Genomic DNA, 11,401 nt, shown 5'->3' with positions numbered 1-11,401 from the left:
AGCAGTCTCAGGTCCCGCCTGATTGGACTGGAGCAGAAGCTGTGTTCCACTCACCAGCAGTCTTAAAATCCTGTGGCGGGGGTCCTGGGTAGCTGGCGGGTGTCCGCTGACCCTGTGCTCTAGCTACCCCCGTGCTGGTCCGGCGGAAGAGCTATTTGCATTTTCCTAATGGTTGATGGTATTGAACTGCTTTGCTTGCCATTATTAGTAATGTGTACATCTTTGGAGAAACATAGTTATATATTTGCCCTTTAAAATGATTAAATAATAATCTTATGTGTATGGGTGTTTTGTCTGCCTATATGTATATGAATCATGTGTGTTTAATATCCACAGAAGCCAGGAGAGGGTGTCAGGTCCTGTGGGCTTATAGTTTGCAGATCATTGTGCTCAACCATGAGGGTGCTGGGCATCAAACTGGAGTCCTCTGCTAGAGCAACAAGTGTTCTTAAACTCTGATTAATTTTTTCCAAATCCTATTGCCTATTTTTAAAATGAGGTTGTTTGCTTTGAATTGAAGAAAGTGCAGCTACTTGGTTCACAAGCTGGGTTCTGGTGAACCATGATTTTAGAGCACTCCTCCACCAACACAAAGAGGCCTTCGTGCCTCCCTCCATCTCAAGCCTGAGGCTTAGAAATATGTGTCCGGAATATTCTGATCTCATTTCATCATTTTGACAATCAATGGCTGTTCACCTCAAAAGTGCTCCCGCAAAGAGAGGCATGTAATGTAGATACTTTGAATGGCAAGAGAGGAGAGTTGGAAATCTGGTGGCTGGCCTCTGTTTGGGCAGAAGGCTGGAAAGGGTAAAATGTTCCACATTCTAATTATCTTCTAACCACTGTTGGGCAAAGCTCCATGGGCTTACCTTATTGGCACTTGTGATCACCAGGCTGTGTCACTTCGAGGGAACACAGAGTGTCTCTTTGCACATAGATCATGAGGATGGAAAATACAAGGGATCTGCTTTTCCAGAGGAACACAGGCCTCCCTCATTCCCCTCACAGTTTTCCAAATGGTTCTGGGAATCTCTAGAAGCATGTCTGCCATTTATGTGTTCTCTAGGGACATAGCGTCTGCTAGTTTGTGGAAACCCTGCATCTCACCTGTCTTGTTCTAACTTGTGTTTACTTACCATAGCAACAGCTTGATCACAGTCAGATAGGAACCCTTTGCATAGAGCATAGGGACATGCTTGGATAGAACACATGAACAGTCCCCAGAGTCACTCTATCCCCACAATGAGCAGTAGTCAGCTTTTTACTGTAAATGTATAGTTTCTTTGGCCAGGCTTATAAAAAGCCTCACACACTCCTTAGCCTGTGTTTTTCCTATCAAGAAATGCTGTTTCTCTGATTAAATGCATCCTTTTCATCATTGACAGTTGTAAAAATATTGTCAGAGCCCAGGTTGGACAAAGAAAGGTATCTCGCCATGTTGATTTTCAGACTCAGATGCCCATCAGGTCATTTTTCTCTTGAGATGAATCTGACACACGCATATTTCTGTGCTTCAGTTTGTAACATGTAAAGTTCATTAAAATGGTGATAAAATACATTTTGGCAATTTCTTAACACACAGTCTCATCATCATGTAGCCCTGTTGACCTCAAACTAATGCTGAGGGTGTCCTTGAAGCACAGATCCTTATGTTCCCATCCCCCAAGTACTTGGGATTATACGTGAGTGCCATATGCCCATAGCGTTTTGACATTTTAATCTTAAAATATCTCACTATATCTTTTAATAAATTTACACATCTACATCAAATAGTCTATTTCCCAACAACCAAGGGAGACTTCTAGACATAAGGAGTTTAACAGAGTTTGGCATCTTCTTGGAAAAGCTAGAAGAACAGCTACTAAAGGGTTGCTGGATACATGTATTATTCTAGACTCTCCACATGCTATTCTAGCAAACTCCTTGGGTGGAGAAGAAACCAGAGCTCATTTTTACAACATTAACACCCACAGGTGGGGGATGGGCAAAGTGCTGTGCTCATGGAAGAAATATTTCCTTCTTTAACTTGGCTTCAACTTGCATTATAATAAAAAATAGGAGAAGCACTTATGGTTAATTTAACAGATCCATTAGTGAAAGAACCCTTAGAAATCCATCCAGACTTTTCATTATAAAAATAGAAGGAACTTCTCAGATGGGGAAAATGCCTTGTTCAAGCTCAGATCATAGGAGCCAAGTGCCACTTCTTCATCGTCTTGTAGCCAAATAATTCTCTACAGCTAATTCTGAATCACAGTTCTCCCTACACTTTGCGTTGATGGCTGTTACTGGCTAGTAATGGCTCGTGGTATTTACTTTTCCAGGTTCTAACATTTTATCATGTAGCAGGACTCTACCGCATTGGAAAAAGAAGGTCTTGATGGTGAAATCAGTTCAGACCTAACACAGTTTAAGAACCTTGTTGGACAAGCATTGTTAACCCAGCAAAGCTTCGGTTTCCAATATTGTGTCAGTTCTTGTAATTAGATGAATTGTTTCATGGATGACAAGCCTATGAATTTTCTTTAAGAAAGGGGTCTCAATTAGGAAAAAATTAATCCTCTATTTCTTATTGGATGAAACAAACCTTGAGAATAATAGTAATTAATTGGCTGATTTTCTAGAAGTTTTATTAGGACCTGAAATACTTCTACAGTGGATGGTTGGTCTCTCTCCTCAACTCAGATTGCCTCTGACTCAGTTCTTTGTTTGACTCTAACCTGGGATCTCACAGCTTAGCATCTCTTGGTGCTAAGTTGTAAGGTCCATAGTTTAGAGTCAAATGAAGCAGACTCTATGAAGGAGATGGGGAAGATAACGCCCCATCTCTTGCATGGATCATTAAGCAATCACCAATTATTGATATTAGAGCATGAAGACCAACTTGCTCATCTGTTACATAAGTGTAAGGGCATAAGTCTGTTCCATACATGTTCTTTGGTTGGTAGTTCAGTCTCTATGAAACCCTATGGGCACAGGTTAGTTGACCCTATCTTGTGGTACCCTTGACCCACTTGGCTCCTTCAATCCTTCCTTCTCATCTTCCACAAGATTCTCTGAACTCTGCTTAATTTTTGGCTGTGAGTCTCTGCATCTATTTCCATCTGCTGCTGGATGAAGCCTCTCAGATGACAGTTATGCTAGGTTCCTGTCTGTAAGTATAGTAGAATACTATCAATAGTGTCAGAGGTAGACTTTCTCATGATTCCAGTGTTGTATAAAGGGATAGCTGTCTGGGTTTACTTCATCTGTAGAGTCTATCAGTAAGGATGCTGTTAAAATACTTGGAACAAATAAAATCAGTTCTTGCTCTGTGAAAGGGGTTTTGTTTGTTTGTTTGTTTTTAAATCATAGCTTCTCCTGTGAATGCACATACCTCCAAATGACTGCTGTGGTTTTATCACCTCGACTCCAGGGCAGAACAAGATGCAGGAAGATCCCAGGCCTCATCCTTTGCTTATTTCCCTATGTTGGGAATGTTACTGCAGCAGGGCAGGCACCCTGCCCAGGTTGGAAACTTTACAGAAACATGGACAGTTCACTTGTTTTCTCTTCCTTTGAAAGTAAAAGATATGTTCTCTTAGCAGTCTAAAGGGAGGAGTAACTCTTTCCAACACTTGTGGGCCATATTCTCCTGGAAGAAAATAAACTGGACAATGTTTTATACCAATGGAGCTTTCACCAAGAAGAGAAGGAAACAGCTTTTACTGAAACTCATTTGAAAGTGTCTTCATGTCCCACTGAGACTCTGATGACTTCTCAGGGTCTATTAGGGAGGAGGTTAACATCTAGGAATCCTGTTGGTGAGCTCAAATAGGATGGTGTAGAGCTGCAAGAATGAGAGAAAGTGGGGAGAAGTTTATGAGACAAGTCAGCTCCCTTGCCTTGAGAACAATAAATAGCACTAGATTAATAGACTACCAAGTGACACCCCCCCCCCCGAGACATAAGGCAGACAAAATGGTAGAATTCTACTTATCTTCTCTTGGCACACCTGTATGATTCCAAGGACCTATGACTACCTAGATGAAATGGCTATCTTGCCTCATGTGGGGCATTGACTCTGGAATCTAGGGAGACCTACCCTGAGCTAGAGTGGAGGGAAAGGATTTGACTAGTAAGCAACATTTAGGAAAATCAGAGCAACTTGATTGTGCCAGAGAGTTGACTGTATGTCAGCACCATGTATCGGACTGGATGAAGACTCCTCCCCTCCCCAATCTTTCCTAAATCCCAAGGGTTGGAGCCCAGAAATGACATTTCCTAGAATTCATTGTGGCAAATTTCCTAATCACACTTCATCAGTGATAAACAAGTGAGGTAGAATGTAAAAGGTGCTCAGAGACAGAGTTAGAATCATTGTTCTCCTGGCAGCACTGAGGAGTTTTTGGTCATGTCCAAGTGTGAGGCTATGAAGTAGGCAGCAGGTGTTATGTTCCAGTGGCCTGATTTACTGCTGCTGCTGGGGCCAGGAGAGTCCCTTGTGTGACACACTCAGCTTCTTGATGTTCTAAATGCAGCTTGTGAGCCTGACCGTGGAAGGATCTTTCCCTGCTCTCTCCTGTCACCCCAGAAATTTCATAAACATCTATTGCATCCTTCTTCATGTTTTGTAATACCCAGGATATAGTTTCCAGATAATACCTGCCTGTAGCCACTAAGGGCATGCATAGGCAAACTCTCTGTAAGTGACAGAGAATGTAGAAAGCCATTCTTTTCAGAAGACCTAAGTCCCGAAGCTACCTTTGAAAGAATGGAACTTGCTTTCAGGATTGCTTTAGATAAGATAAATACCTGGAGACAGAAAGTCTATGAATGCTTCTGGGCAGTAGCTCTTTTACCTGAAAGAACATATTTAGTATCATAGTATAGTTCTATAGTTGGAATACATATACATTCAGCACTAAAGAAAATGACCCAGGTAATTGTTTTTGAACAATTGAAAACAAGGATCAACAAATATTTGGTGGGTGGTGATGCTCAGAAGACAGGTGGAAGGATGCAGGTCAAGGGAGAAATCTCTGTCTCTGTGGCTTGGGTGGCTCCCTCAGCTCCTTCAGGCCAGTATTTAAATGTTTTTGGTTTTTTTTTAGTGCCCTCCACCCTGTTTCCAGCATCTCCCACACATGCCTTTGCAGCTGGCCCTGTCCCCTCCTACATCACTCCTTTCTTGGCACTCATCAGAGCAGACATACTTTTTACTGTCTTGCTTTCACTGCCCTTCCCTCCCACTGAGGTTACCTTACTGTGTTCACTGCTGTCCTCAGGACCCAACTCAGCTTGGCACCTAGAAAGTATCTGACAGACACTCATTGAACAACTGAGCACCATTGCATGTGTAGAACTACAATTACTAGTTTGTTTTCCTCCCTTCATGGATGTAGCTGTCCTTTGGTATCCATGGAGACTAGGTCCAGGCCTTCCTGCAGACACCAAAGCCCATGGATGCTCAGGTTACTTACATAAAATGGTGTAGTGTTTTCATAGAACCCACACAACCTTCTGCAGACTTTAAATCATCTTTAGATTACTTGTAATGCCCAGAGCACTAAAAACACTATGTAAGTGGTTGTTATACTGTATTGTCGAGGGAATGCTGACAGGAAAATTGTTAATGTTTGTTCAATATAACACATTTTAAAAAATATTTTCAATCCATGAATGTGAAATCCACAGACACAGAGGGTCATTATAAGTATTTAACATCACTCTATAAATAGGCATTTTCTTGTTAAGTATTTTCCTCCCCTCCCCACTAGCTTGCAGAGCTGTTCCTCAATGGGAAAGAAATGAAGGTGCATAGTTTATTTCAAGTAGCTGGGTATGAAAAGGATTGGTGAGTGTCGTATGGTAGCTAACACTTGACTAGTCTGCAAGGAGGAAGTGATGTATCTTCTTCAGGCTGGGTGGAAGCCATAGAAACTGCTGGTGACCTAGAGTATGTTGCCTCTTACAGAAGTAGCCAGATGTCACTGAGCAGCCAAACAGAATACATATAACAGATATAAAAGGTTTTTTTTTTTTTTTTGTTCGCCTGATGTAATTGCCATCTTGGAGACTTACTGCTGGATAAATGCACCTTTTCTAGTTCTTTCTGAACTCTGGCTGGCTGGTTCAACTCAACTGTTCTGGCTTAAATGCCTCTCCAAGTTGACTGATTCATAGTGGCTTCTCTTGGCTTCTCACTGAATTGTTGGCTTAACCTCATACTAACTTTGGTGATTTGCTCTAAATTTTCTGGTTTTTCTCATTCTCTGGCTCATCCTGTCTTTTCTTGCAACCCATCTCTGTAAAATTGTCCTGGTAAAACTGTTCTCTCTCTCTCTCTCTCTCTCTCTCTCTCTCTCTCTCTCTCTCTCTCTCTCCCTCTCTCTCTCTCTCTCTCTCTCTCTCTCTCTCTCTCTCTCTCTCTCTCTCCCTCTATTGCTCTTTTAAGTCACTTCTCTTTCCTGTCTCTTCTTGTCAAATTTGGACATATTCTATCTCTGACTCACTCTATCAAGTCATCTGATTCATTGCTTTGTCCGCCCCTCAATTAGATGTCACTTTCAAATATAGCTGGTTACTTCTACAAACTAATCACATTTTTGTTGTTAGGGATTAAAGGTATATACTAAGGGTATGTCTATATTCCAGCCAGATCAAATATATCTAGAAGGTTGTTTGATGTGATCCCTTGCCAGATCAGCCATGTTGCTGGATTAAAATTCCTTTATAGAGAGACTCTATCCCACAGCTAAGAGGGTATGTTTCAGATACAGAGAACACTAGGTACCCCAGGCTGTGGCCTTTATACATCTTGGAGGAGTTTAGGAGGCAGAGACTTCATTAGATCCTGGCTTCCATGTTTTCTCATGTTACTAGGGATCTCTCTTTGCTGTTAGACTTGGAAGCCCCTCTTGGGTTGTTGGCCTGTGCTCCACCACTGGCACAGCTGCTTACGGAGGTGGGATGGGGAGTTTGACTGCACTTATCCCACTCTGCTGCCTAGAGGGTACTGGGCTGTAGGGAAGCACTGTGATACTGCTCCAGGGGTGGGAAAGTGCAGTCTGAGGTGAGGGTTCAGGAGTCCTCAGACCTGCAACAAAGCCAGGGCTGTGGGGTTCTCAGGCTCTTGGATATCCAGGCGCACTGCTGGGAGTCCCAGAAGAGCTGTGTCTAGCCTAGGGACAAGGAGGTGGGAAGGGGAGATCCAGCTTGTCCCAGGGAGTGAGATTGTCCTTAGCTTGACTGTGGTAGGCTTGGTGGTGGTTGTGGCTAGGAATGCAGAGAGGAGTTCTACAGGAGACTAGACTGTGGCTCTGTAGGCAAAGGCCTTCTCCATGACACCCCTCAGCAGATCTTGATGAAAAAAGGCAGCCCATGTTTCTAAACAGTTTATTGTCATGGCAGGAAAATTGATGCATAAAAGCATACCCTGCTTCTCAGGGCGGTCCTGAGATTAAATACCTTTTGCAGCTAGAAATGTCTGGGAAGGAATGCTTATTGGCTATGCCCTCTGGGCCTCTAGGTACCTCATTAGTATGGAGAACTGTTTAGAGCCTACTTGACTGCTATCATGCCTCTTTTACTATTGTCTGGGTCATCCCTATGATGGAAGGGATGACTCATCTACATGTGGAAGGGCTTTAGATGTTGCCCTTACATTACTGACAGTCCCAAATCTATGGAGGACAGTGGCTACCTGACAGGGGCCTGGTGCCAGGAGCAGGAGAAGCTTCCACCTTCCTTTCAGGGTCTCCAGGTTTTCAACTTAACAGGCTTCCCTTCATGGTCCACCACCCAGCAAGCCTCAGCTCACACCTCTGTTGCTGTTCTTCACTGTGTTGCCATGACAACTGCCAGAGCAAAGTCTCTGTTGCAGGGCACTCAGCTTATTAGTGAGGTGTTCAGTTATCCTTAGAGGCTTTGCCACTGGGGTCTTGCCCAACTCACAAGTCATAAATGTGGTTGTGAAACCTTTCAGTGACATTTGTTGATGGTACAGTCATCAAAGTGACACAGAGTAACAGCATTCACAGGACTTCTATGCAGTGATGATGTGGCAGGCACCAGCCTCTTTGTACTGAGCACTTGAAATGTGCCCAGTGATGGAGGAGGTAGACCTTAAACTTATATCATTTTGATTGATTTGAATTAAATATCAGTCACAGGTGGTGGTACAGATCTAGGATTTGACTTTCTTTGTTTTCTGTTGTTTTACATGTGTCTGTAGGGTATGAATATATTTATACACATATTCACACACACACACACACACACACACACACACACACACACGTGTGCGAGTGCGCGCATGCGTGTGTGTGTGTGTGTGTGTGTGTGTGAGAGAGAGAGAGAGAGAGANGTGTGTGTGTGTGTGTGTGTGTGTGTGAGAGAGAGAGAGAGAGAGAGAGAGAGAGAGAGAGAGAGAGAGAGAAAGAGAGAATATGTATATGTGTACACATGTATGTCTGTGCATGAGTGTAAAATTCCAAGGCTGACAATAGGCATATTGCCAAATTACTCTCCATCTTATTCATTAAGGACAGGCTACTCAGTTGAACCTTGAGCTTGCCCATACAGCTAGTCCTGTCTCCAAGATCATTGCTCTCTACCTTCTGAGTGCTGGAATTACAGATGAGGTCCCACATCCACTTTGCATGCATGTATTTACTAAGTGTTTAAATGCTGGAAAGTCTAAATTCAGGCACTCACAGTTACGTAATAAGTGTTTTATCTAATGAGCCAGCTCCTCAGCTTTAGGACATATACATACATACATACATACCTACATACATACATACATACATACATGTAACCATCAACTGAAGGAGAACATAAGATATAACTAAGAGTTAGAAGCCCAGAGAGTACAGTGGCTTGAGAATTCCTGCATTTAACTGTCACTGCCCACCACATGTGAGGCCTTCCACTGATCCTTGAAATATACAGAAGGACTGCTTTCCTGTCATTCCAGCAAAGAGGTTGACTTGTTTGCAAATTAAGAACTGGGCCACAGGGCATAGACTTTTATCTGACAGGGCTTTCTAGAAAGACATAATCAAACAGTATATAAAATACACAGGAAGATATTTATTCTGAGGAGCTGGCTCTGGGGATTATACAGACTGAGAGATCCCACCATCTGCCATCTGCTAGCTGGAGGCCAGAAAAGCTAGTGATATAATTCTACCCGATGTCAAAGGTGTGAGAACCAAATAAGTTGATGTAAATGCCAGCACAGGGGTGGAATTGCTGTATCTAAGTTTAAATTGTCATCCAACTAGCCAAGGAGCAAACACTTCTTTCCTGTGCCTTCTCTCCTTGCAGACTCTCATGAAAGGTGATCTACTTTACAGAGTCATAGCTCACATGTCAATCTCAGGAGCATTTTCACCAAAACTCCTAGAAGTAATATTTAATATGGACACTACATGGAATAGTCTCAGTGACAACTAATTGTGAAATCATTTTTTTTTTTATTAAGAGATGGGCTATGTGGGGATACTGGAACAGTTTCTAAACCCTAGGGACCATACTTTTGACAGACAGAATTCTAAAAAGAGATGCCACCTGAGGGCCATCCATTGGCTAGTCCACTCTGATGGCACCTAATCTTCACTCTTTACAACAGAAAAGAAAACATAATAAGACAGGGACAGCATGCTGAATTTCTATCTTGGAGTGTTACTGGTATTTTATTTTTACTCACTCACCTCTGTACAGCTTTATACAGAATAGACTGAATCACACTTCCGTGGTCTCATGGCTTGAACAAAGCCCTTGGTCTTCAATTCAGGACTTTAATTCTCAAGACAATGGTTTTCTTCCATACCAGTAGAGCTCTGTTGGAAGGACAGACTAGAGCTTTGTAGACTTGCACTGAAGTGGAAGAACTCCTCTTGTGTGACAGAGTCAACTAAGGAGTACCAGGAAGCACACACTTGGAGGCCTTGGCTTCATTTATAGTCACATTTAAAGTGAAATCTGCTTTCTAGCTTTCTTGTGAGCATCTTTAATGGAGATTTGTGTAGATTTTTCTTTAGAAAACGTGTTTGTGGGATCTTGTCTGCAAAGGAGCCTTTTGTTGAAAAACAATCAAGGAATCTCTGGATGACCCAAGTGACACACAGGCTGTGTTTCTGAGATGCAAAGCAGTGATGTTGCCCTTTGCCGCTGTCCAATAAAAGGGATGCAAGCCAGACACAGATGTCAGTAAAGATAAGGGAGTAACTACTGAAGTTTTTCCACCACTGCAGCCCTAGGAATTGTGGATGGGCTGGCTGTTAATGAGAGTGGAGGATGCTCCAGCTTCACCCCAATTTTTTCTTCTGAAGACCTGTTCAGTTAATTTTGGATATGTGCCTCTTCTTTGAAATCTGTGTGTTCCTGCCTGTGAATGGCAGGCATCCTTGGAGGTTGCTGTTGACCCTTATTCAGGTCTCTGTTCAAACATCACCTTGTAAGAGAAATATTCTCTGATGAAGCATAGTACCCTGACCACCCTCTATTCCAATTAACCTGTTAATATATCTTATATACACACATATAATATATAACACACTATATACATACATATAGGTATATACATATACACACATATATTCATTATGTGGTATTTCTACAGCTCACCTTGTTTTTCACCTACCAGAGTTAGTGGTTCAATCTCAATAGAGGAGTCAAAGAGATGGCTTTATATTTACATTTTAGGTCTTACTCAGTTTTTCTAGTACTTTCTAGTAGCTTCCCCAGGCTTTGATCTTGACTGTTTTAATGTGTAGCTAAGGCTGGCTCTAAGCTCAGGATTTTCTTGCCTTAGCTTTCTGAGTCTGCTAGCACAATAGATTTCTGTTTGAATTTCCAGTTTTGGGCATCACATTCAAGGGTCTCCAGCATGCTCGGCAAGTGTTCTGCTTTGGCCTACATACCAAGCTTGGGCTTATCATTTCCTTCAGAGTAAGGTGGGCAGCCTCATGAAGACCCACATATTCCTTCGTACCTAATCGTCTTCCTCTCTGCCCCTTTCCAGGTTCCCATTTTCTCCTCCACTCTCTAAGTACCCTGGCAATTTGTTTTGTCTCTAATATAGTCTTAAACCTTCTGGGTTCAGAACCAATTTCTATTCCTAAAACTGATTTGTCCTCCTACCCAGGAAATTTTGCTTCTGTGAATAGTATTTAACAAGAGCCACCCTATTGAAAATGAAAACGGAGCTATTTAGGGAAAAAAAAAAAAAACCCAAAAGCTGGGCGGTGGTGGCTCACACCTTTAATCCCAGCACTCAGGAGGCAGAGGCAGGCAGATTTCTGAGTTCGAGGCCAACCTGGTCTACAGAGTGAGTTCCAGGACAGCCAGGGCTATAGAGAGAAACCCTGTCTCAAAGAAAAAAAAAAAAGAAGAAGAAAAAGAAGACAAAAAC

The sequence above is a fragment of the Mus caroli genome, chromosome 5 (assembly GCF_900094665.2).
Source record: "Mus caroli chromosome 5, CAROLI_EIJ_v1.1, whole genome shotgun sequence".
In the NCBI taxonomy this organism is placed as follows: Eukaryota; Metazoa; Chordata; class Mammalia; order Rodentia; family Muridae; genus Mus; species Mus caroli.
This window is presented reverse-complemented; position numbering follows the sequence as displayed.